The 24,019-nt window shown below is 56.7% G+C and overlaps 2 long non-coding RNA genes across 5 annotated transcripts in view; one reads left to right on the plus strand and one right to left on the minus strand.

The window, feature by feature from the left end:
- Positions 1 to 905: 905 nt before the first annotated feature.
- The window catches only part of LOC309640814, a 47,488-nt gene continuing 24,374 nt past the window's right edge, over positions 906 to 24,019 (minus strand). The window contains exons 2-4 of one of the 4 annotated variants that reach the window (XR_014252399.1): positions 10,968 to 11,156; positions 9,620 to 9,809; positions 906 to 9,313 (exon numbers count right to left, since the gene is read on the minus strand). This is a non-coding gene — a long non-coding RNA (uncharacterized lncRNA). Of the gene's footprint in view, positions 9,810 to 10,967; positions 11,157 to 24,019 lie in introns of all 4 variants that reach the window. The other 3 variants (XR_014252400.1, XR_014252401.1, XR_014252402.1) reach the window with 3 other exon arrangements.
- LOC309640822 lies at positions 15,361 to 18,316 on the plus strand. Its single transcript, XR_014252414.1, has 2 exons — positions 15,361 to 16,239; positions 16,559 to 18,316. It is a non-coding gene; the product is annotated as an uncharacterized lncRNA (long non-coding RNA).

Genomic DNA, 24,019 nt, shown 5'->3' on the forward strand with positions numbered 1-24,019 from the left:
TGGGGCGGGGGTGCAGCGGTGCTGAATGGACCCTGAACAGAAGGGGCACGGCGGCTGTGGCCACAGGAGGCCTGGGGAGCTGCCCAGAGCCGCCTCATCTCCTGCTCTTCAGATGCCCCATGCCTGGCTCACGCCCAGGGGGCCCCTCGAGCCTCTCCAAGCATCCCCATACTTGGCTGGGACCATGGGTCAGTCACAGCCCTGGGCACCGGGGCAGTTTGGACTCCCATTCTCAGTCGGGAGGCCTGGTGGTGACCACCATCAGTGCCGGGAGGGAGGGGGACCGCCATACCCCAACCTTCACCTCACACCCTCCCGTCCTCCTGGACTCCCAGCAGACTCCGGGGCCCTCTTGTGGGAGAAGCTGAGGTGCGAAACTTCTGGGTGAGCTGTTGACTGGGGGTCTCGCTCTTTCAGGAAGAGCACCTGAGGCATTTTCCTACCCTCATTCCTCCCCAGCCTCCACCCAAAGTCAGGGGCAGCGAGCCTCCAAAACTTGCTGGTTGGGGGTTTCCTGCTTCCTGAGGTGGAGAAATCTCCATCCAGGGGCAAGGATGCCCGGGTCCCAAAGGATGGCGCACTCCTTTTGTGATCTCCACTGCCAGAAGGGCCCGTCCACCCACAGGGCCGGGTCCCCAACCAGTGTGGACCAGGTCACCAGGGAACCTGGACTGACAAACCCCAAGGAACGTCCCCGTCTCACACCCTGGACCAGTCGGGAGCAGCTGACGCTGCAGACAGCGTCCTGCCCCAGCTTCTCACCCAACCTGCCTCTGCACCTCTGCCCTCCTTCCCGCTCCTGAGGCTCCCCTGCCCCTCCAGGCCCTGCTTCCCTCTACTGGCTGGGCGCCTCTCTCTCCCCCAGCTTTATTGACATGTAATTCACATACCATACAATTCACGCGTTTAAAGTACACAATTCAATGTTTTTTACTATATTTATAGAGTTGTACAGCCATCACCACAATCATTTTAGGACACTTTCATCACCCCCCAAAATAAACCCTGTACCCTTTAGACATCATCCCTTAACTCCCTTAACTCCCCAGCCCTAGGTAACCACCACTCTACTCTCTGTCTCTACAGATGTACCTATCCTGGACATTCCAAACGGAACTTCTCTTGCCTCAGTTTCCCCATCTATAAAATGAGAGTGGTAATGGTGTTCCCTCACAGGGTTTGTTGGGAGAATTTAAATAATACCAGGGCTTAGGATCATGTCTGGCCCAGAGTCAACGCTGTGTAACGTCTGCTGTCGACATCATCTCCAGGGCTGGGGCTCCTCCACCCACCCACATGCCTTCCACTTGCCCTATGAGCTCATTTCGCCCTCATCCAGACCACCCCGCCTAGACTCCAGACCTCCTGGGCATCCCCACCCAGACACCCTAACAGCCCCTCAGACTCAGCGTGTCCTTCCTCCCCAAGCCTGCCTATCCTGCTGTGTCCCTCACTCAGGAAATGGAATGACCTTCCACCTGGTCATCCAGGCCAGAACCTAGGGGCATCCTTGATGCCTCCCTCTCCCAGGCCTGCCCCCACCATCTGGTCCATCAGTCTGACTCTGTGCCCCCACCTCTCCCTCCCCTGGCGGCTGCCCTGACCTGTGCCCTGACCGGTCTCCATCACCAACTTAGTGGTCACAAGCTGGGCTCTGGTGTCCAGTGCAGTTCTGTCCACCACTCACTGGCCTTGGGGCCTTGGGGCCTCGGGCCAGTCACCTCACCTGTCTGATCCTCAGTTTCCTGGACGATAAAATTGGGATGACCTATAAGATACTGCCTTCTCCATTCACTTGTCTTGAAGATTATATGAATAAAATATGTGAAGAAATTAAGCCCTTTTTTTTTTTGGCCACACCACGCGGCATGTAGGATCTTAGTTCACCAACCAGGGATCGGACCCACGTCCCCTGCAATGGAAGCGCAGAATCTTAACCACTGGACCACTAAGGGAGTCCCAGAACTTAAGCCCTTAATAAACACTATTGCTGTTGTTAATATTATTCTCTCACCTGGGTGACTCCACCGCTCCTGACCCGGGTCCCTGCCTCTGTCTTGCCCACAGCACATGCTGCTCGGGTCATGGTGGACTGACCACGTGCAGGACACCGAGGGAGGCCTTGCATGTGCTGCTTCCTTTCACCTCCCAAGAGGCAGGTGTTGTTACCCTCGTTTTACAAGTAAGGAAACTGAGGGCCCAAGGTCCCACTGCTGGAGTCAACCACAGCCTCAGGGTACACTGTTGGCATTCGTGTATTGATTGAAAACATTTATCGAGCCCCTACTGCGTGCCAGTTACTGAGCTGGGTGCTGGGAAAACAGTCATAAACCAGACTGGCATAGATCCAGCCCATAAGATCTTTCTAGAACACAAATCCGACCCCTTTAAAATTCTTCAGTGACCACCCCACTGCCCTCAGGATCCAGTCCAGTCTTCAGGAGCCCTTCTTCCCTGCCCTCTGCATCCCACACGGCTCTTTCCCTCTGCCCAGCTCTCCCACCTTCCCTGCCCCAGCTCTGCTCCAGCACACGGGCCTAGTGGGGCCTCCCCCCACCAACACATACCGCTCGCCGTCTTCCCAGCCTCACCGCCGACACCAGCTCCGTCCCCACCTTCTCTCTCAAATTCTTTGCCTGGTGAACTTTCACTCATCTTTTGAGGCTCCATGCACGGTCACCTCCTCCAGGAAGCCCTCCTTCCCCCACCTCCCAGCCTGGTGATGAGCTCCCAGGCTGCCTGTCTTGCAGCATGCTGGCTCTTTACTGATACGTCACTCCTCCTGGACTGTGGCTCCTTGAGGGCAGGACTGGGGGCTTCCCTCTCCCTCTGGCCCCCTTGCCCCCCCCATCCCATCCATCACCATGTCAACCGATTTTACCTCCTCTTGCCATGGCCCGTAGGCCCCAGCCCAGCACAGGTGAGGAGGTTACAGGTGACCGCACACTGCTAGCCCCGTGCGGGTGCTCCCCGAGCGGTCACTTTGCTCTGCTTCACGTCACTGTAAATTCGGGGACAGCATGAGATGGAGGAATTGGTGAATAGTTGGAGCATCTGAGCACAACCTCCTCAGGCCTCTGGCTTCTGGATTCCAGACGAGGGAACCAGCGTTGCTGGGATCTGCCTAAGTCCCCTCCCCAAGGCCCCAGACCTCTCAAGGGGTGCGTGGGCAGCAGCGCTGGAGAGAGATGACCAGGGCAGGAGTCACCTGGGTGAACCCCCAGTCCTGGCTGGGCAGCCTCTCTGTGCCTCAGTTTCCTCATCTGAAAGATGCGTCGTCAGCCCATCCTCACCTGCCTTGCAGGGCTGTCAGGAGGGGGAAAGGAGGGGACAGTAGACAGAGACTGTCTTCCCTGAGAGCAGGCACTTCAATACCGACTGGCTTCCTGACACTCCCATCTTGGACACATTCTGTTTCATTTTCAAAAGAATTCCAGAAAACTTGGTTTTAGGTTTTCGCTGGAGGCTCAGACCCATCTCGGTGTTTCCCGTGGGACGGGGTGCATCCTGAGGGCTCTTTCCCGGGGAGGTTTGGGGGGAGGGGCACACGGCTGGGTCCAGCTGCAGCACCTGGTTAGGACACTCACCCTCCGAGCCTCAGCCTCCGCCTTGGGGGGAAGATGGGTCGTCACTCCCACCCCAAGGCTGCTGTGCCGTTGGAGCGGGATGGTGGATGGGAGGGGCAGCTTGTCTGGGAGCAGGGAAGAGGCCTGGGGTGGGAGGCGGAGGGTCCCCCCTCCCTGGGGACAGGAGGTGCACCACAAGAGCTCACATGGTGCCCCAGGCACCCCGTACCCTGCCCCCCGTGGCCTCCCAGAAGCCACCTGGCCGCCCGCAACGCGATCACCTCGGCCACCAGGCCCTGCGCCCGCTCGTGGGGCGCCAGGGGACGGAGGGCGCCACGGCCAGGCCACGGTCACTCCTGGCGGCCCGGGGGTGCAGTGCAGGGCGGGAGGCGCGGGCAGGAGGGAGTCGGAGCGGGTGGGTGTGTGGGGGGCCGGGGAAGAGCCAGAGAGAGGGGCAGGGAGGGGAACAAAAGGTCCCTTTGTGGAGCAGCCGGGAGAAGAGGAGCACATTACCCAATGCCCAGAAGCCATGTTGGTAACAAGAGAACCATTCTCTGCCTCGCTTGGAAAACAACTTGGAGCAGAGAGAGACAGGGAGAGAGTTAACCCCATGGGCGCGGGGCGCAGGAGCCCGAGGCCACCTTGGGAGGCGGGAGGGAGCGAGGGCCCACTGGGGGGCCTTTCCGGCCCTGAGCCTGCAGTTTCCTGTCTCCCAGGCCTGGTCTGCGGTCGGAGGGCCCAGAGCGCCAAGATGGCCGCTTGGCCGAGGCCCAGCTACCTTTAGACGGGGCACTGGAGCCATGGCTTCTGCTGCCTGGGCCTGGCCAGACGTGTGACCCCTGCCTGCTTCCAGCTTCAGGGCCGGCCCACCCCACCCCGAGGGCACCCCTCCACTCCGAGCCCTGACAGTATGGCCGCAGGTCGTAGGGCTGGTCCCGGCTCCAGGGCTGCCCAGCCTCCACCAGCCTCCCTCTGCTGACAGGCGGTATATTTCCTCCTGAGGAAGTCCCCTCCATCTTTGCATAGTTTTGCTGTAAGTTTTTTCTAAAATTTAATTAAATCTCTTTCAGCCCCACCCAGCTTTCCCCCCTTCCCACTTCTACCCACGAGCCCTGGTTCTCAGGCTTCTAGAGACCACATCTGTTATGAAGGCAAAGGATACCGGAAGAAGTCACTGTGCTCTGGGCTCTTCACGTGCACCTTGGGGCCAGCCTGGCTGAGGTGAGCTGTGGTCCCTTCTGCTGATGTCCGTCGTTCTAAAAGCACCTAACACTGGGCCACGTGTAGGAGGCACCCCATGAATAAGCAGAAGAAAGAGGTCCTTCCTTCCTTCTGCCTTCCCTTCCTTCCTTCCTTCCTTCCTTCCTCCACAAATACACACGGAGCCCTGTGCCCAGCACTGACCCGGCTCTGGGGCTCAGTAGTGGACCAAACAGACCACCCTGCCCTCAGGGAGCAGATGACGAACAAGTAAACAGGCTAATGGCAGGGGGCTACAAGCTCGATGATGACAAAGCAGGACAAAGGGAGAGAGTGACAGGGGGGGTTACATTAGAAATGGTGGTCAGGGAAGGCCCCTGCAAGGGTGTGCCATTTGACAAAGATCTGAATGGAGAGAGGAGGAACATCTGGGCAGAGAATATTCCAGTCAGTTGGTACAGCACATGCAAAGGCCCTGAGAGGGACTGTGCTGGTGAGTCTCAGAAGAGCTAGGAGACCAGAGTGACTGGAGCAGAGTGAGCCGGGGGTCAGACCACCGGGAAGGCTGGAGGAGCCCAGGTGTGAAGGGCCCACAGGAGCCTGGAGCAGGGCTCGTGTCGTCTGAGTTCCATTTCAACAAGGACCCTCTGGCTGCCGTGTGAGGGATAAACTGCGGAGGTCAAGGGCGAGAGCTGGAGACGTAGCAGGACTTTTGCCGCAGCCCCTAACCCTGCGCGCTCCCCTCCCTCGCACTCCTCCTCCCCAGCTTCCCACCCTCCCATCAGGGTGCAACCATTCTCTGAGTAAGTGCTGGCCCAGCACCTTCTAGGTGCTAAGAATGGGGTACATGGTCCTTGGGCCAGGCAGGGCCCTAAAGAGAGCAAGTTTCCCCACCCCCGGGGGGGGGCGGTTCACAGATGGTGGGGTCCCAGGCGTCCGAAGGGGACCCACTGGAGCGCGACCCTTGCCTGTGGACCTGGGACCTGTGGTCGAAGAACGAAGCCTCTTCTTCGGGCAGTTTTTCGAGCTTCACAAAGGGCTCTCGGGAGCCCCCTCCCCCCAGCCCCACTGTGTTGTGACATCAGCAAACAGCCCAGAAAAGCAGGGGCTCAGCACCCTGCCTTCCACCTCAGGCAGGTCCCTGGCCTCCCAGAGCCTCAGATTCCTCATCTGTAACGCCACATGCGCCTCGCAGGTCTGGTGGGTACAGATCAATCCTCAGGGGGTGGAAATAGGCTCTAAGAGGTGAGAGATGGCACATGGTCACCAGCTGAAGGGGCAGTGCCTCCTGACCCCTAATGCTAGGCCCTTCCCTGCACCTCTGCGTGTTCCGATGCACCTGTGACCCCAGCTCAGCCCTGTCAAGTGCCTGGAGCTGTGAGGTGGGGCGGGGCAGTTGCTACAGAAAGTAGTGACAGTATCAGGGGGCTTCAGACAACAGAGGGGCCAGTGGGTAGGAGAGGGAGGCTGTGAGGCCCAGAGGGACAAAACAGGACAGATTTGGGGGTTCCAACTGAACAGAAAGCGCCCCAGCCATGGTAGGCACCGTGGGACAGGTGAGAGAGAGACCCCTGTGACCCTGTGTGCCCTCACTGACTCTCTGTAGGCAGCCCAGGCCTCTCAAGCCTCTGCATCCTCATTTGTCAGATGGACCTCATCCTTTCTGGCCCGAGAGGGTGGTGGTGAGGATCAGATGAGGTGAGAGCTGTGCACGCACTGGGGTGGGTGTAAAGCTGGCAGGGAGGCGCTATTGACGGCGGTTAATGGTCACGGGGTCCTGCTGGGTTCCAGGCCTGTGCACCACTTACAAGATGGTCTAACGCGGTGGATTTGTGCAACAGGCAGGGCTGCAGAGGAGTGAGAGAAAACAGGAGCAGGAGAGAGAGGGAGTGGGGGAGGGAAAGGGGCATGGCCATGGCAGGGGGCCCAGAGGCTTCCTGGAGGAAGCAAGTTGTAGTTGTACGTATCATGGGGGATGGGTAGGGTTTGCATAGGCCCAGAGGCACCAGGAGGGCTTGTAGGTGGAAGGACCAGCACAATAAAGGCACGGAGCAGGGAAGCAGCTGGGAGAGCAGGAAAGATGAGGGCAGCGCCCTAGCTGGCAAGGTGGGGTGGGGAGGCTGGGGTGGGATCCTGGGTAGCCCCTGCCCCTCCTAGGCCAGAGCTCTGAGTCTCACCTCCACCTCTTCCAGCCTCGGGCTTAAAGCTCCCGGTTTCCATCTCCAGCCTCTGCTCAAGCCCTGCCCTCCCTGTGGAGCACCCACCCCCCTTGTCTTTGCTGGCTGATTCTGACCCACCGTTCAGAGCTGTATGGCACAACTCCCTCTAGGGAGCCTTCCCTGAGCCCCAAGCCAGGTTGAGAATCCCGCCTGTGGGAGTAGTTCATTCCGTCCCAATGGGAAGGAACTATTATTATACCCATTTTACAGAGGAGGAAACTGAGGCTCAGGGAGATGTCATCATCATTGTTGAGGGGTGCACAGCTGGTGTCAGAGCTGGTATTCTAACGCTGGGAGAGGCCTGGCTCCTTTGAACTCTTGCGTTACCTCCCCCACCCCACCCTGTGCCAAGCACCTCTATCTCCTTAGATCCAGCACCAAAGCACAGAGAAGGGCTGCAATTCAACTGCTGCCACTCAGCCAGGAGGTGGCGGAGCGGATCCTGAAGCCAGGAGCAGCTGACCCCACTCCTCGCGCCACCAGTCTGAGAAGGTGCAAATAGGCCCAGGACGCAGGGGGGAATGAAAGGGGAGAGGCCAGGCCTGAGGCCAGGGACCGGAGCGAGGGCAGCCCCGGAAGGCAGGAAAGACAACCAGTGGGGACGTGAGCCCAGGGTGGCCAGGCTGGGGCAGTCGGGGACCGATGGCCCGTGGCAAGGCAGCGGGAGGAGGGGGAACTGGCCATGGAGCTGAGAGGGGCAGCTGGAGAGGTCGGAGGGGAACTGGGAGAACTGGGGTCCTGGGTGCCCGGCTATGGGGTTTTGCTGTAAGCGGGGTCAGGTGGCTGTCGCAGGCACTCACAGTCTAAGGTTTGGGCCCAGTGGAAAGAGCACTGGAGACGCTGCGGGTCACGCGGGAAGTCACCAAGCTCGGGCCCGGTGCCCTGGCCCACGTCACACCCTCGCCAGGACGGAAGCCTCGAGGCGCTTCCACGCGGCACTGTCGTCAGTCAGGGGAGTCACGTGGGGGGCGGGCAGGGGGGCCGTGGTGCCTTCCGGTGGCCTCCCCGCCTCCACCCCGCCCCTGGGGATCCTGCCACCACTCTTGGAAAACAACTGAGGAAATCAAGTGGAAACACAAATCCGCCACCCAGTCCCTCCCGCTTCCTCGGGCCAGACCCCTGCCCCCAGCGCACCCCAGAAGGGGGCTCAGTGGCAGAGGCCCAGCATGGTTTGCCCTGGCGAGACCCAGTGGGCACGATCCTCGGTCCTGGGCTCCCAGCAGCTGGACCCATCGGCCCATCTAGTCCCACAGAGGCTGCCCCTCCCCAGGAGGACCTGGGGCACCAGGCTTGAGCCCCCTCCCTTCCTCCCTCTCTTCCCAGCAACCTCTAGACTCTGGGATCCAGGACCAGGGAACTTCCAGGCCTGACTCTGCCCAAGACCAGCTGGTCACCCTGGGCAAGCTCCTACCCCTCTGTGGGCCTCAGCTTCCTCATCTGTAAAATGCGAGCAACAAGCCCTGTCCAGTCCCACCTCACAGGAAAGAAAGACAAGGGCCTAGGGAAGGACAGCACTGTGTAAACTGTAAAGTGTCAGGCCCACAGGTTGTCACTTTGATTTTTTTACAGAGGAGTTGCCTCCGTGGCTGGGGGAGTCAGCTCCGTTCAGGGGACATGAATTACAGATGGCGATAAGGGGTCCCTGCCGTTGCTCGCCCCTGAGCAGCGGGGAGCCCGTCCCTGGCCCACCCACTCCCTCTCAGCACTGGCCACGCCAAATGCCTCCCAGCCCCTCTACCCACGCCATGGGCAGGCTGCTTGCCCCGCCGGAAACGTCGTTCCTCAACCGAACTCCTCCTCGTCCTCCAAGACCCAGCTGAGCGGTCCCTCCTCTGCGAAGCACCCTGATTCCTGGGGACTGAGCAGCACACACTGCCCCTGGTGTGTCCGGCCAGAAGAACGTGATGGGTGTGGCATCAGCCATCTTAGTGTCCCAACAAGTGCGTGAGCTCCATGGGGGCAGGGACCGTGTCTTAACCATCCTGGGGTCCCTGCCCCGCGCTCAGCGCTAGGCATAACAAAGAGCAGAGTCAACAGATGTGACTGAGCCAATGTGTGCGTGGACATGTGTGTGCGAGCCAGGAGGGCTGGCTCGGGAGGTGACCCACTCGGGACATGACGGGGAAGGGTCGGCGTTTACTATGTGCACCCCCAGACTCCACCCGGGGCTCCCTCTAGCCCCAAGACTGAGACCCCAGTCTCCCCCCGGGCCCACTCAGCCTGAGGGAGTAGTCCGGCTCGCTGCTGACAGAGTCAGGGCAGCTAATCCCATGTCGGGTCACAGGGGTGCGTTCCTAGGAGGAGCGTACTTGTGGCATTTCCGGAGCTCTGCTGGGTGTGATGGAAGGTGAGGGGACACTGGCCAGTTAGAAAGTGGACGAAGTCATCCAGACTTCAGACAGAGGGGACTAGACTACCAGGGAGGGACAACGGATGTGAGCAGCGTTTTGAAGGCAAAACTGTCGTGGCTGATGATTAGCTGCAGGGGGATGAAGGGGCGGATGAGTCGAAAATGACTCTGAAGTTTCACGCCCGGGTCGCTGGAGAACAGTGGAGCCATTGATGGGGCGGGGAAGCGGGGTGGGGGCTGGTTTGGGGGCAGGATGGTGACTTGGGTTTGGGACATAGACTCACAGCATTTGGGGCTGGAAGCAACCTCAGAGATCATCCAGGTCACAGGTGAGGAAACGGAGGCTCCGGGAGGAGCAGCCACTTGGCCGGGACACTGCGTGGGTCGATGTCACGGCCGAGGCTGGGGACCTGGCCAGGATTAGTCCCGGAGGCAAATCAGACCCAGTCCCCACCTTCAGGGGTTCGGTGTCCCCTGGAAGAGACAGACATGGCCATAATTGCAACCTGATCGAAGGGGTATCCACGAGGCAATGTGGGGATGCAGAGGGCATGGGGGAAGGGGGAGTAACAAGGAATAATAATATCACGGTTATCAGAAGTGGGGCCCCTGTGCCATGTGCATCTCATGTAACCCTTGCAACCATCCTACAAGCTACTAGCCTCCTTGTCCCCATTTTACAGGTGAGGTTGAGAAAACTGAGCAGATGGTCCAGGGCCTCACAAGTCTGATGAAGCCCAAACTCGTGCTCTTAAGCTCTGCTTCTTGGTAGAGGTGTTCTGGAACTGAGGCCTGATGGGTGAGTAGTTTTCCAAGTGACAGAAAGGGAGGCGGCAGCATCACGCAGAGGCACCAACGTGTATCGAGGCCCAGAAGCCCACCCTTCCACTGTCAGGGTTTGAGGTGTTGTTCTGTAAGCCCACCTTCATACCTCTCTCCCAGGGCCTCCTACCCTGCTCCCCACCCCCCTTCCCAAGCCCCTCACTACACAGGACCTCACCTGTGCCACCCCCTACTGATGATCTGATGGATTTGTCAGGCGAATGAGCTGCGGGTAGAGGGGTTGGGGGTGGGCCTGTCCCCTATCCCCAGGGAACCGTTGCCGCTGCTCCCATGGCCTTCACAGCCCAATCCTGCCCCATCCCCTCTTCCCCACTGTGCCATCTTCTCATCCCAGGAGTGATCCTGAAAAAGCGAGTCAGCACAGAGGAGGGAGGGGTTGGCCTGAGTCACCCAGCATGTGAGCAGCTGAGCTAAGGCTCAAACCCACAGGGCCTGGGGTCTCAGACTGTGGCGGAGCCCCCTGAGCTTGGACAAACCACGGAGTGGTCCCTTTCCGTACTTCTCCATCCTTGGGCTCCCATTTATGGTCACCTTGGGAGTGAACCAGGAGAGAAGGAGGGCTGAGCACTGGAACTACAGCTTAAAACTCAGGGTGCAGTGGTGTGCTGGTGTCAGCTCCTACCAGCTCGTGAGAGCCAGTTGCTAAATCTTCTGGAATTTTCCAAGCCTGTTGATGTCACCTTGGAAGCTTGAAATTGGCCCCGGTGGGAGTTTTTACAGTGTGAACACTGGCAATTCTTCCCTCTATGGTCACCCCCTCCCTGACAGAGCTGGTTGTTAAGCACTTACCAGCACACCACTGTCCAGGAGTCCCACCCCCTTCTGGGTTCTCTCAGCCCAGTCTTGGGCTCTTGGGGGAGTTGCTCTTGTGCTAAATCCAGTGGGATCTCCTTCTTGCCACAGGGCAGTCCAGTCCCAGCATCAGCCAATCTTTCCTGTTGCATCTTGGACTGCTCCCTTCCTGCCCCTGCGCTCCAGCTACAGAAAAACAGATGATGCTTGCTGAATAGGCATTTGCTTATGTTGTTCCCTTCTTCTGGAATGCCCTTCCCTCATCTCTGCTTCTTGAAATCCTCCTTACTCTGTCAGAGCCTGGGGCTCTGGGAAACCCTGAATCCATTCCCCTGCCTCAGGACAGAAACACACCAATACCCTCCTGCCACCGCCAGCCTGCTGGTGGTCTCCAGCGGAATGGGGTGTTAATGGAGGACAGACTGGTTGCTGCCCTCAGGGGTGGCAAAAGCAAAAATCAACTTAAACCACCCAGGTTACCTGGAAACGAATCCATTCATTCCCTGTTCGGCCTTTTGAACTCCTCTTCATCCTTCAAAGCCCAACTCAGATGCTACCTCTGCCAAGAGGTCTTGCCCAGATCATAGTCCTCCATCACCCCCTCACCCTTCTGCCTTGTACATGCTTTGATGGTCGTGCTTATGGCACTGGGCAGTGCTTATCTGTCTGTGTGTCCATCTTTCCACTGAACCATGGCCAACTGAGGCACGACAGGCCTTTATTTAAGGCTGAGCCCTCAGCCTGGTGCCCCACAGGCTTAGGAACTGCTTGTTGAATTGGCTCCGTCGCTGTCTTGGGCAAGTCCCTCTTCTCCCTGGGCCTCAGTTTCCCCCCTGTATGAGCTAGACTTGAACGAGGTAATCTGCAAGGACCCACCTCTCACATTCTAAGGGTCTGTGAATATATCCCCCTCCCGCCCCCCATCAGTCTCTCACCTTCTAGTTTCCTTCCCTAATTCCCCAGTGGGTGACACCCCTTCCTCTGCTGCCTTCACCTCTCCCCGCAAACACCCTGCAGCCGACACACCGCTCAGGCTCAGACCCCTGGACTCCATCTTCCTGGGTGCTCTTTAACGTCAGACCAGGGGTTTCTCCGAAAGGGCAGGGGCCTTGCGCGCCCACCCCTGGCCCTGCCCACAGGCCAGGCACGCGGTCAGCATCCACAAGTGCCAGTCAGCGGGCTGTGATGGAGCAGCCAGGACTTGCAAGGCCTTTGGCTAGTTTCAGCGTCCCTGTTCAGACAGGCCCGGAGCCGCCTGCCCCTCACAGCCGGGCCCCCCCGGAGCCCCCGGGGGTCAACAGCCGCATCCCGCTCTCTGCCCGTTGTGCTCCGACCTTCATAGGGTGCGTGCGTCCGGGAGTGCGTGTGTTGGGGGGGTGGGGTACACGACAGCCCCTTCCTCCCCAGCCCGCACAGAGGACTCAGGTGGCTGTGGGGCCACTGTCCCTCTCACTCTCTGCCCTCTCCTCCCCTCCCGAGAGTGCGCACACACACACACTCAGAGAGTCCTGAAGCAGCAGGGGGGTCAACCTGCGCCGGCGTTTGGAGCACAGAGAGGTGTCACTTGTGCCATCGGGCATGTTGAGCAAGAGGGGACCAGATGGGATTGTTAGAAGGGGCTTTGAATCCCTTGTTGGTTCCGAAATCCAAGGACCAAAGGCTATCCCTGCCCCTCAGGCAGCGCTGTGCAGCCAAGCCTCCCACCCTGGCCCTGCCTCTTTGTCTAAGTCACCAAGCCCCTCACGGCTCTCGTGGGGCGACACCCTGAAGCTCAACGCAGGGTCTCACAGTCTCTCACAGGCACACGGGGCAGAGTCAGGGCCCAGGGATGAAGCGAACAGAGCAAACCACAGGACGTGGGAAGGAGAACCCAGTGTGGGCCAGTCCATCCCAGAAGGCTCCAGGGAGCGGTGGCTCTTGGGCGACGCTGATGTAAGGGTTTACAGCCCAGACTCTGACGCCTCCTCTCCTGGGAGCTGGACGATCTTTAGCAAAATCCTAACCTCTCCGTACCTGAGTTTCCCCATCTGTAGAACAGCGGTAGGTCACAGCTCCTACCTTATGTAGTTGTCACAGCTGAGTGAATTGACAGATGTGCCTGCATCTGGCGTCTGGCATGCAGTAAGTGCTCAGGAAACATTAGCGCTGCCGTTAGAAGTATAGCAGAGGGGCACCCAGCCCTCCTTGCTCCATTCCTGAGCACAGCCCCTGTGCTGGGTGCTGGGAAGACACCCAAGGCCATGGTCTCCATGAGCTTCTGAAGGTGGGGGAGGGTGCAGACAGGGAAAGAGCGGCTCTGTCTCTGGGTGTGCCGGGGAGACAGACCAGGACAGCTGAGGGCCCAGCCCTGATGGCGGAGGGTCAGGGGCCAGGAGGAGAGGTGTGGCCTCAGAACAGAGGAGAGTGCGAGGAAGGAGTTCCAGGTGGAGGAACGGCCTGAGCAAAGGTGCAGATGGTGCACTCTGGTCAGGGAGGGCGTGCGGCAGAATCCCCCGGCTTTGGGACCATCACCACCAGCACAGGAGGCTGCTCTTGACCCCCTGTGCCCCCTTACGCACAAGGCCCCCATCCCCATGCAGGACGACACACCTATTTTCATGCCTCTGCACCTTCGATCATGAAGCCCCCTCCCACAGGTGTCACCTCCTCCAAGCAGCATGTGAAGTTAGTGCGCTTCATTGTAATCATCGGGGCCTCTCTATCCCTCTGGGACAGGCGCACCCGAGACCTGCCCATGGTGGGGACTCAATAGTGATTAGTTGAATGAATGAACAAACGAATGAATGAGTGAACAAAGCAGTGACTGCCGTGTCCCCCTACACACTGGCGATTCACCCGATGACGGACACCATCGTGCACCCTGTAACCATAGGGCATAAGCCGCAGGAACTCTGACACACACCCCGCCAGGCCATCACCACCCCAGCGAGCCACGTTGAAAGCTGCTCTCTCCCCGCATGCCCCCTCCCCATCCATCCTCCCACCCGCGCACACTTTCCCTCTCGCCTGGGGCAGCTGGTGGGAGGGTGGGGGCGGGGGAGGGGCAGGGCCAGAGGGACCTCAGAGGCAGTGGGGGCAGGGGGCTGGGGGAGGCTGGGAAAGTCCAGGCTGTCTCTCCTGGGGGGCGGTGGGCGGCATGGCGGGGCGCTCGCAGTGATGAGGGAGGGAGGAGGGTCTCGGCCCGGTACAGCTGCGGTCCCCTCCCCAGCAGCCTGCCCGGGTGCAGAAAGGCCTCTTTGTTCTCCGCCTTTAAAGGGTAAGAGAAACACTTATGCATGGCAAATTAGCCCAAAAATGTATTTCTCTAAAACACCCAATTGTCTCACCAGGCCTGCAGCTGCAGGGAAGTTCCAGGGAGCCGGGGGAGGGGGCGTCTTTGGGGTGACCCTGAGGGACAGGGAGAGGTGGTGGGGAGAGAGGGGCCATCGCTCCTTACCGCCTCTGCTCTCAGAATCTCACAGTCGAAGAAGGGCACAGCTGGGGAGGGCCCGAGGGTCAGGGAACCCCCCTCCAGTGGTACAGAGAGGGAAACTGAGGCCCAGAGAGGTGGCTGGTGGCAGAGAAAGGGCTGATCCCAAGTCCCTTGGACTCTTGCGTCTGTACCCACTGCCTCGTCCATGCTGGAAGGGAAGGGGACCCAGAGAAGGGGCCCCAGGTCCCCAAGGTCAACCAAGCCAGCTGCCCTAGGCATGAAGGAGAGAGGAAGAAACTGGGCAGCTCTGCTCGTAAGCTGCCCACTCGGGGCTTCAGTGCCCAGGAGGATGGCCAAGGGCACCCACCACGCCCGCCTCCTCCCCAACCTGGTGCATCTGAAGGCAGCATGCCTGGGGCGATGGGGGATTCAGGCAGTGGCACCTGTAGGGAGGCCTCCACCAAAGCCTTCCCAAGAGCAGGCAGGAGAGCCCCCCTTCGTCTGGACCTGAACCAAATGCATGTTCGGAGAAGGTTCGGAATCCTGCGTCGTTCTCCCACTCGAGGCACATCCCCGAGGAGCCTGATCTGTGTGGCCCACAGGAGCATCTGGGCTCCCAGAGTTGAATCAGAGACAGCCCTGTCCCCAAGGAGCTCCTAGTCCCATGGGGGAGACAGATGAGCAAACAAACAACTAGCATGAAAGAGTCCCGTGGGGAGGTGAGGTCCAAACTGAACGACGCAAACATGGAGGACGAGGATATTGAGGGGCGTCTCCCGACGATGGCCCCAGGGCCGGGCCCTGAAAGGGAGGCTAAGAGTGGGATGGGGGGACATTCCAGGCAGTGGGGACAGCACAAGGACACAACTGAGGCTCCTGAGACCACCCCTTGACATCAGAAGGTCCCCCTCCCAAGCTTATCCAAGAATCTCCCTGGCTTTCTCTTCCCTCCAGGAGAAACTCGGGTTCTTCGAAGGGTCGACTACACCATCCACGGCCTCGTCCCTGCCCCCCTCTCCCCACTCTTCAGCTAGGTCGATTCACGTGCCCTGCGCAGATGCACCACCTTCCAGCCACCCTCCGAGCTGCGCCCTCCCCACACTGTCAGCCTGAGGAATCCTGAGTCAGCCACCAAGTGCCTGTACCCCCCCACTTGCCCCTTCCCCTGCCTTCCTGCGACCCCATAACGTCTTGTGCTCCCACATACAACTGTGACCATCCTCACGGCATGCTGTAATTTACAAAACTGTGATCACTGGACCCAGAACCACGGGAAAACTTGTCAAAGAATCCTCTCTGTAAAAGGCACCGGGATTTGAAAGCAGGGATTCGAACAGGTATTTGTACCCCTGTGTTCATAGCAGCATTATTGACGATAGCCAGAAGATGAAAACAGCCCAAGTGTTCACTGACACATGAATGGATAAACAAGGTGTGGCCTATACATACAACGGAGTATCATTCAGTCTTACAAAGGACGGAAATTCCGACACATGCTACAACGTGGTGAAGCTTGAGGATGTGATGCTAAGTGAGAGAAGTCAGACACAAAAGGAAAAGTACTGTTAGCTTCCACTCATATAAGATACGTAGAGTAGTTAAACTCATAGAGATAGAAAATAGAACAGTGGTTATCAAGGGCTGTGGGGTGGAGGGAGAATGGGAAGTTATTGTCTAATGGGTAGAGTTTCTGTTTGGAAGATGAAAAAGTACTGGAGATGGATGATGGTGACGGTTGTGCAACATTGTAAATGTACTTAATGGCATTGAATTGTACAGTTAAAAATCGTTAACATGGTAAATTTTATGTCATGTGTAGTTTACCACGGGGGAAAAAAAAGGCACCAGGCACAGACAGTTTTTCAAGGAAGTTCTTTTTTTTTTTTTTTTTTTTTTATTTATCTATTATTTATTTTTGGCTGTGTTGGGTCTCCGTTTCTGTGCGAGGGCTTTCTCCAGTTGCAGCAAGCGGGGGCCACTCTTCATCACGGTGCGCGGGCCTCTCACCATCGCGGCCTCTCCTGTTGCGGAGCACAGGCTCCAGACACGCAGGCTCAGCAGTTGTGGCTCACGGGCCTAGCTGCTCCGCGGCACATGGGATCCTCCCAGACCAGGGCTCAAACCCGTGTCCCCTGCATTAGCAGGCAGACCCCCAACCACTGCGCCACCAGGGAAGCCCTTTCAAGGAAGTTCTGTTTAGATTTTAAGAAACCATTTTCTTAAAGGGAACCCTCCTACACTGTTGGTGGGAATGTAAATTGGTGCAGTCACTATGGAAAACAGTATGGAGGTTCCTTAAAAAACTAAAAATAGAGTTACCATATGATCTTGTGATCCCACTCCTGGGCATATATCCAGAGAAAACCATAATTCGAAAAGATACATGCACCCCAGTGTTCTTTGCTGCACTATTTACAATAGCCAAGACATGGAAACAACCTAAATGCCCATCGACAGATGAATGGATAGAGATGTGGTATATATATATATAGACAATGGATGGACCTAGAGATTATCATACTAAGTGAAGTAAGTCAGACAGAGAAAGACGAATATCATATGATATCACTTACATGTGGAATCTAAAAAAAAAAATGATACAAATGAACTTATTTACAAAACAGAAACAGACTCACAGACATAGAAAACAAGCTTATGGTTACCAAAAGGGAAAGGTGGGAGGGAGGGATAAATTAGGAGTTTGGGGTTAACATATACACACTACTATATGTAAAATAAACAACAAGAACCTGCTGTATAGCACAGGGAACTGTACTCAATATTTTGTAATAACCTATATGCGAAAATAATCTGAAAAAGAATTTGTGTGTATATATATATAGCTGAATCACTTTGCTGTACATCTGAAACTAACACAACATTGTAAATCAACTATACTTCAATTAAAAAATAAATAGGGCTTCCCTGGTGGCGCAGTGGTTGAGAATCTGCCTGCCAATGCAGGGGACACGGGTTCGAGCCCTGGTCTGGGAAGATCCCACGTGCCGCGGAGCAGCTGGGCCCGTGCGCCACAACTACTGAGCCTGCGCATCTGGAGCCTGTGCTCCGCGACAAGAGAGGCCGCAATAGTGAGAGGCCCGCGCACCGCGATGAAGAGTGGCCCCTGCTTGCCACAACTAGAGAAAGCCCTCGCACAGAAACGAAGACCCAACACAGCCAAAAATAAATAAATAAATATTTAAAAATAATAATAAATAAATAAATTTTTAAAAAAGAGAAACAGTTTTCTTTCTGTGTAACCTGTCAAGAACAATAGAAAAAGATGAATAGACATCACCGACTCCCTTCAGGCAGATGTTGTGTCTCCTCCTTGACACCTCAGGCCCAGCACAGGGTGAGGGTGGCACAGATGCAGAGTGAAGTGTGTTGGTAACCGACGGCTTCTATGACTAGGTTCCCTCAGACCCTCTGGGATAACCACTCTGGATGCGTCCTTCCCCCTCAACACCCCTCATTTCAGCCTAGGGATCTTCCAAGAGGGGTAAGGCACCCCAGGGGAAACACAAAATGACCCAGTGGGGTGCAGAAAGAAAATATTAGCATTTCTTTCCATTTAAATTTTGACTCTCTTGGGCTTCCCTGGTGGCACAGTGGTTAAGAATCCACCTGCCAATGAAGGGGACACGGGTTCGAGCCCTGGTCCGGGAAGATCCCACATGCCGCGGAGCAACTAAGCCCATGCGCCACAACTACTGAGCCTGCGCTCTAGAGCCCACGAGCCACAACTACTGAGCTCGCGTGCCTAGAGTCCGTGCTCCGCAACAAGAGAAGCCACCGCAATGAGAAGCCCGCGCACCGCAACAAAGAGTAGCACCCGCTCACCGCAACTAGAGAAAAGCCCGCGTGCAGCAACGAAGACCCAACGCAGACAAAAATAAATAAATTAAATAAATTAATTTAAAAAAATTTTTTTGACTCATTTTTTGGAAACTTCTACTTTGCGTATGTTTAATACACAGTACACGTATATAATTTGTAAATAAATAAACAAACAGGTACGCCTTGAGAGCTGACTTAGGAACTGAATAGATTCTGTTCTATCTATTCTGTTCTAATAGATTCTGTGATATCTTTCATACCCCAAACTCAGGAACCAAACGTATTTCAATAATGGCCTCAGTAATCAAACTTGGCATCGGATTCTTGCCATTCAAACTCAGGAGCCAGACAGATTCTGATAGTGAGGAATATGTGTACATATTTGGGACATTGTGCCCCCTACACTTTTACTGAGAAGGACACACAATCAAAAAAGTCAGAGACAGGGACTTCCCTGGCGGTCCAGTGGTTAAGTCTCTGCACTTCCACTGCAGGGGGCACATGTTCCATCCCTGGTCTGGGAACTAATATCCTGCATGCCGTGCGGTGCGGCATGGAAAAAAAAAAAGTCAGAGACAGCTGCTTGGACCATTAGAGTAGTGAAGTCTGTGGCCCCATTTAAAGGATGGAAGAGGTGAGACTATCATTTTCACACCTCTCCCAGGAGACAGATGCCATTATGCCCTTTTATAGATAATGAAACTGAGGCTCAGAAAGGTACATTAGCAGGACTTCTCCGGTGGTCCAGTGGTAAAGAATCTGCCTTACAATGCAGGGGACATGGGTTCGATCCCTAGTCAGGGAACTAAGATCTCACATGTTGCAGGGCAACTAAGCCCGCGCTCTCTCAGCTAGAGCCCATGTGCTGCAAACTACAGAGCCCACGTGCCCTGGAGCCCGCACGCCACAACTAGAGAGAGAAAACCTGAACACCACAACTAGAGAGAAGCCCGCACACCACAATGAAGAGCCCGCACGCTGCAACGAAAGATCCCACGTGTTGCAACTAAGACCCGACACAGCCAAAAATAAATAAAATAAATAATAAATAAATCTTTTTAAAAAAGAAAAGAAAAAAAGGTTCATTAGCTTCTCTAAGGTTACAAGGCTAGAAAGCATCACCTGGGTCTAACCCTTGAACTATACTATTTCTTCTGGAGTTCCTCCCGAGGAGCCATGAGGAGGAGCTTGGCAAAGCAATCCCGAGGCCAAGTTCCCTCTTTATCAGCAAGTTCTGGGCCACTCCCCGACAACACAAACACCCTGCCTGGCCTTTTCCTCCTTATCTGCACACCTGAATAAGGTTCAAGGTCGCCTTTCCCCAGCTGGGCAGTCCCCTAGCCTAGCCCTCCCTTGCTGGCTGTTGTCCCCCAAGGTGGCAGTGGGCTCCCCGAGGACCCTCCTCTGTGCCCTGGATGCTTGGCCGGGGGCCTGGTACATGATAGGGCTCAGTGAATGGTTGAGTGAAGGGGCAGGAGTGACATACACAGAGCAGCCCTCTTACTCGGGCCGCACGTGTGGTTGTCACACAAGTCCCTTCAGACAATGACACCCTATAATGACCCTGAGGTAAGTGAATGTGCAGCCGACCTTTGGATGAGAAAGAAACCCCAGAGATCTGGGGGTAGGGGGGCTAAGAAAAAGGAGAAGGAGAACACAAGAGGACGAGGGCATAGAAACGTCCAGGGGCCATATTCCACCTATTCGGCTCCTGGATGGTGACGGCAAAAAGAATCAAGAAAACAGTGGCAATGTGGGGGGAGGGGGGGGGGCGCGGATAAGCAGGAGACCTTCAGATCGCACCTGACCTTCTCAAAAGGCACTGAAGATCCCGGCTGCAGTGAGCCACCACACCCACGTGATGAAGGGATGCCACCTTCCTCCCTGACAGTGGCCTGGCCTCAGCTGGTGCCCCCACTCTGTGCCCACCCTTGTCCTCCTATAGGACCCCCTCTGTTTGCCTTGGGCTGGTCTATTTCCCTCGACAGGTTCCTGTGAATTTAGGTTGAGCTTGGGTGATCTGGGAGGTGTGTGGTCCACAGGCTCATAACCAGGACCCATAAGCTGAGAGTCTCACTCCCCCACCGCCTCCTGAGGATGCTCTCGGCAAGGTCATGGACTGTTCCAGAGAGGGCTGCTCCCGGAGCGCCTCCTGCTACCAGACAGTGGGTCACGGGCTCTCAGCTGATGGGTTGTCAAGGGCTCAGATGCCAGTCATGTGGGATGGCCAGGACCCTCGGGGGATGCAGAGGCTGAGGGCTGAAGAAGGGGCACCAGCAGCTTGGGGATGGAGGGAATGTAGAGGGTGGAGGACAGTGTCACCCTACCCCCATGATGACGCCACCCACAGCCATACACGTGTCCCCCAAACACATGCATGCTGTTACCATCACACTCCCAGACACAGGCACATCCATACGCACAAGCCCACAGGCACAAGTATTTCCCCATCGACACACTCCCAGCCCACATACCTGCACACATGTCTACACACACATTCACGATTCACCATGCAAGGCATGTCTGCACAGAAAGAAGGGCCAGATGCGCCTGAAATTGCGCTTTCTCTCCTGTTCCACCCCGCCCCACCCTGGCCATTCTTCTCCACATCAGCCATGTTTCCCAACCCCAAACCACCCCCAGGAATCTGTTGGAAATCGTGAGGGCAGTGGCCTGGTTCTCACACCTCTGGAGAGTCTGGAGAGGATTTCACCTGCCCAGGCCATCTTGACCCTGACCCGTATCTGACCCGCAGCCTCCCCTGCTCACATGTACCGCACTCTGGTCTTCTCCCATGGGCTGCATGGAGAGATGTTGCCTCGCTGGCAACCCTTGTGCTGTGCTCTCCTGGCACACCCTGGTGCTGCCAGCTCTGGTGACGGCTTCTGGAGATTGGGGTCTGCCATGAAAAACTTTGGTGAGCTGAGCCATTGGAGAGCAAGATGCAAAAAAAAAAAAAAATGCATGTTCAGGAGTTCAGCCCCAAACAATGTCACCTAATAGTAAAAAACACAACCTCCGACTGAGTCCTGACCCATATCACAGCGGAGCCCTGACCAGCCACAGACGGAGCCTTGACTCCAGTTAGAGATTGTCCATCAAACCTGGGTGATAGTATGAGCCTTGACCCCAGCCTGCGCCTGAGGCCTGACCCTGACCCTGACCACAGCCAGAGGCCTGACCCTAAACCCAAAATGAATGCTAGTAAGCCTTCTTGGCCACAGATTGGATCCTGATCCTGACACCAAAAACGAACACTTCCCCTGTTCACAGCCTGAGCCCTGACCCCAGACTGAGCCGTTACTCTAGCTCCAGGATAAACTACCTCAGACACTATCTATAAACTGAGCCCTGTTCCAAACCATAAGGATCCTGATCTTGACCCCAGAATGAACCCTTATCCTGGGTCAAGCTTGAATCCTGATCTTGACCCCAGACGGAGCCCTTACTCTCTCCCAGAATGAACTCACCCCAGCTACAGCCTGAGCCCTGACCCTGGCCCCAAACTGAGTGCTAATCTTGACTGCAGCCTAGCCCGGATCCTGACCAAAGCCTGGGGCCTCACCCTGAGCCAGTCCTCTCAGAAAACTCTGCCTTTATTCACAGAAGCAACGGCCCCACCTTCCTTTCCCAAGGACAGGAAACCCTAGCTGAAGTCTAGGAAAATCTGGAGAACTTTCCACAAGAGCCACATGACAGCCTTTGCCACGTGGCAGGAGGGCAGGGACTATCCTTCTCATTTTACAGGCAAGGAAACCCGATTCTCAGGGAGGCTTAACTTGTTCCCTGTGGTTCCAATGAATAGAACTGGAACCAAAAGGCAGACGCTATAGGGAGACACATTTCAGAAAGAACTTCCCAAAATTCTGGGCTGGGCAAGGACAGAACGAGCCACGTGCAGAGGCCTGAGCTCCATGTCACTGGAGGTGTGCCAGCAGAGGTGGGTGACTTGTTGGCTGGTGCCAACGGAGAGGCCTACAGGAAGTGGAGGGCCCCTCCAGCCCCGAGATGTCAAGGAGGCTTCATGCCTCATTCAGATGCTCTGAACTCTTCCTCCCAACCCAGCAGCCCCCTCGATACAGCGCAGGTGGCCATACCTGGAAGGCCCAGAGTCCTACCATCTGAGGAGGGAGAGACCCAGCCCAACCAGGTGGGACCAGAGCTCCACCCTCCCCTGCTCAGGCTCCTCTCACCAGCCCTCTACATTGTCTGGACCAGGCGTAGATGGGAGCTGAGGCCCACCTTCCCAAGCTGGCATCAGGCACTGTCACTCTCGGGCAGTGCCAGGCTCTCTGCCCCAGTGTGAGTCCCCACTCCGCCGCAGGCTCAGAAGTACACACCCAGGACTGGGAGGACATGCCACCGTTTTCAAAATGCCAGAGCAGCCTTTCTCCCCCATTATCCTCATTTTGTAGACCTTGGACACCAAGACCCAGAGAGGCTCAGTGGCCTGCCGTGGATGGCACAGCGAGGCAGGGGCACATCAGGATGTAGACCCCAGCCAGACCCTGGCACCTCTCCCACTCACACGGCCCCACAGCTGCCCCAGGAGGATTGGAGGATGGTAGGGGGACCTGGTGCCAGGCGGCAGAGGCTGGCATGGGGGGCTGCATGGCCCCTTGCGCCACCGCCCCCCAGGCACCCCGGCCTGGCTCCATCCACCGGCCGCCCAGCTGCCGGCACATCCGCCCAAGCCCAGACATCAATCCACACCAGGGCCCTTGCTCCCTCTTTCTCTTCTGCCCTCCTCTTCCCTCCCCAACTCACGTCTTTTTTTCCCTCCTCTCTCTCTTCCAACATGTCATTACAGTAGAAACAAAAAGCGCGGGAACAATGCGGGCATTGACGAGGGCCCCCTCCCGGCCCCCTCCCCCCACGGTGCGTGCCAGCACTCTTTCCACCCGCCCAGGGCTGGAACCACTGCCAAAGGAGCCCTGCTAATAAACAAGAGGAACCAGATAAACCAGGAACACAATAGAGGGATTTGTTGCACTTAGAATGGTGGGAACAATGTCAACGTCGCGCGCAGCTGCTTCTAAGCCCCCACCCCACCAAGTCCTGCCAAGCAGCCCCCTCGTCCCCTAGCCCCTCTGATTTATGAAAGGTCAGAGGGCATCATGGCTAAAGGGCCCCTTCCTCTCATCCCTCGTTAACCCTTCGGACACAATGGTCCCTTCTCTGGGAGGTGGCGAGTGGGGGCGGGTGTCATGCACAGCACTTCCTGGAGCATCCTGGAGTTGGCTGGCGCAAAGGGAGGAGGAGCAGACTCCAAGATGCCTTCAGGCCAGGGGCTTCGTCTGGAGTCACAGCCTCATTGGCGGAGGCCTTCTTCTTAGTGACCCCCCCAAGGGTGTGACCAGAGCCACAATTGGGTCTACAAGATGGCGACCTGGGCTGCTGCCTGAGCAGTGCATTCAGGGCAAAAGATTCATTCTCTGATGTCTTAGTGGGTGCTGAGCTCCTCACTGGATGCTGGGATGTGAGGATAACCAGACATAGTCCCTAATTTGGGGACGCACAGGTGATGAGTGTGTGGGAGCCCTGGGAAATGGGCCTGAGACTGCTGGCGTACGGCAGGTAGTAAGGAGGACAGTCAAGGGAGAGTTCCAGGAGGAGGTGATGCTTGAGCTGAGGAGGCAGCACCGGCACGACAGACAGTTCCCAGCGGGGCTCAGGAATCAGACACCCTCCTGCACCACTTTACCACAGCTTTTTCATTAGCAACTTGGGGATAAGAAAAATACCCATCTCACAGGGTACTTGGGAAGATGAATTGATCCAAATAAGGTACTTAGAA

The sequence above is a fragment of the Balaenoptera physalus genome, assembly GCF_965194825.1.
Source record: "Balaenoptera physalus genome assembly, chromosome: 13".
In the NCBI taxonomy this organism is placed as follows: Eukaryota; Metazoa; Chordata; class Mammalia; order Artiodactyla; family Balaenopteridae; genus Balaenoptera; species Balaenoptera physalus.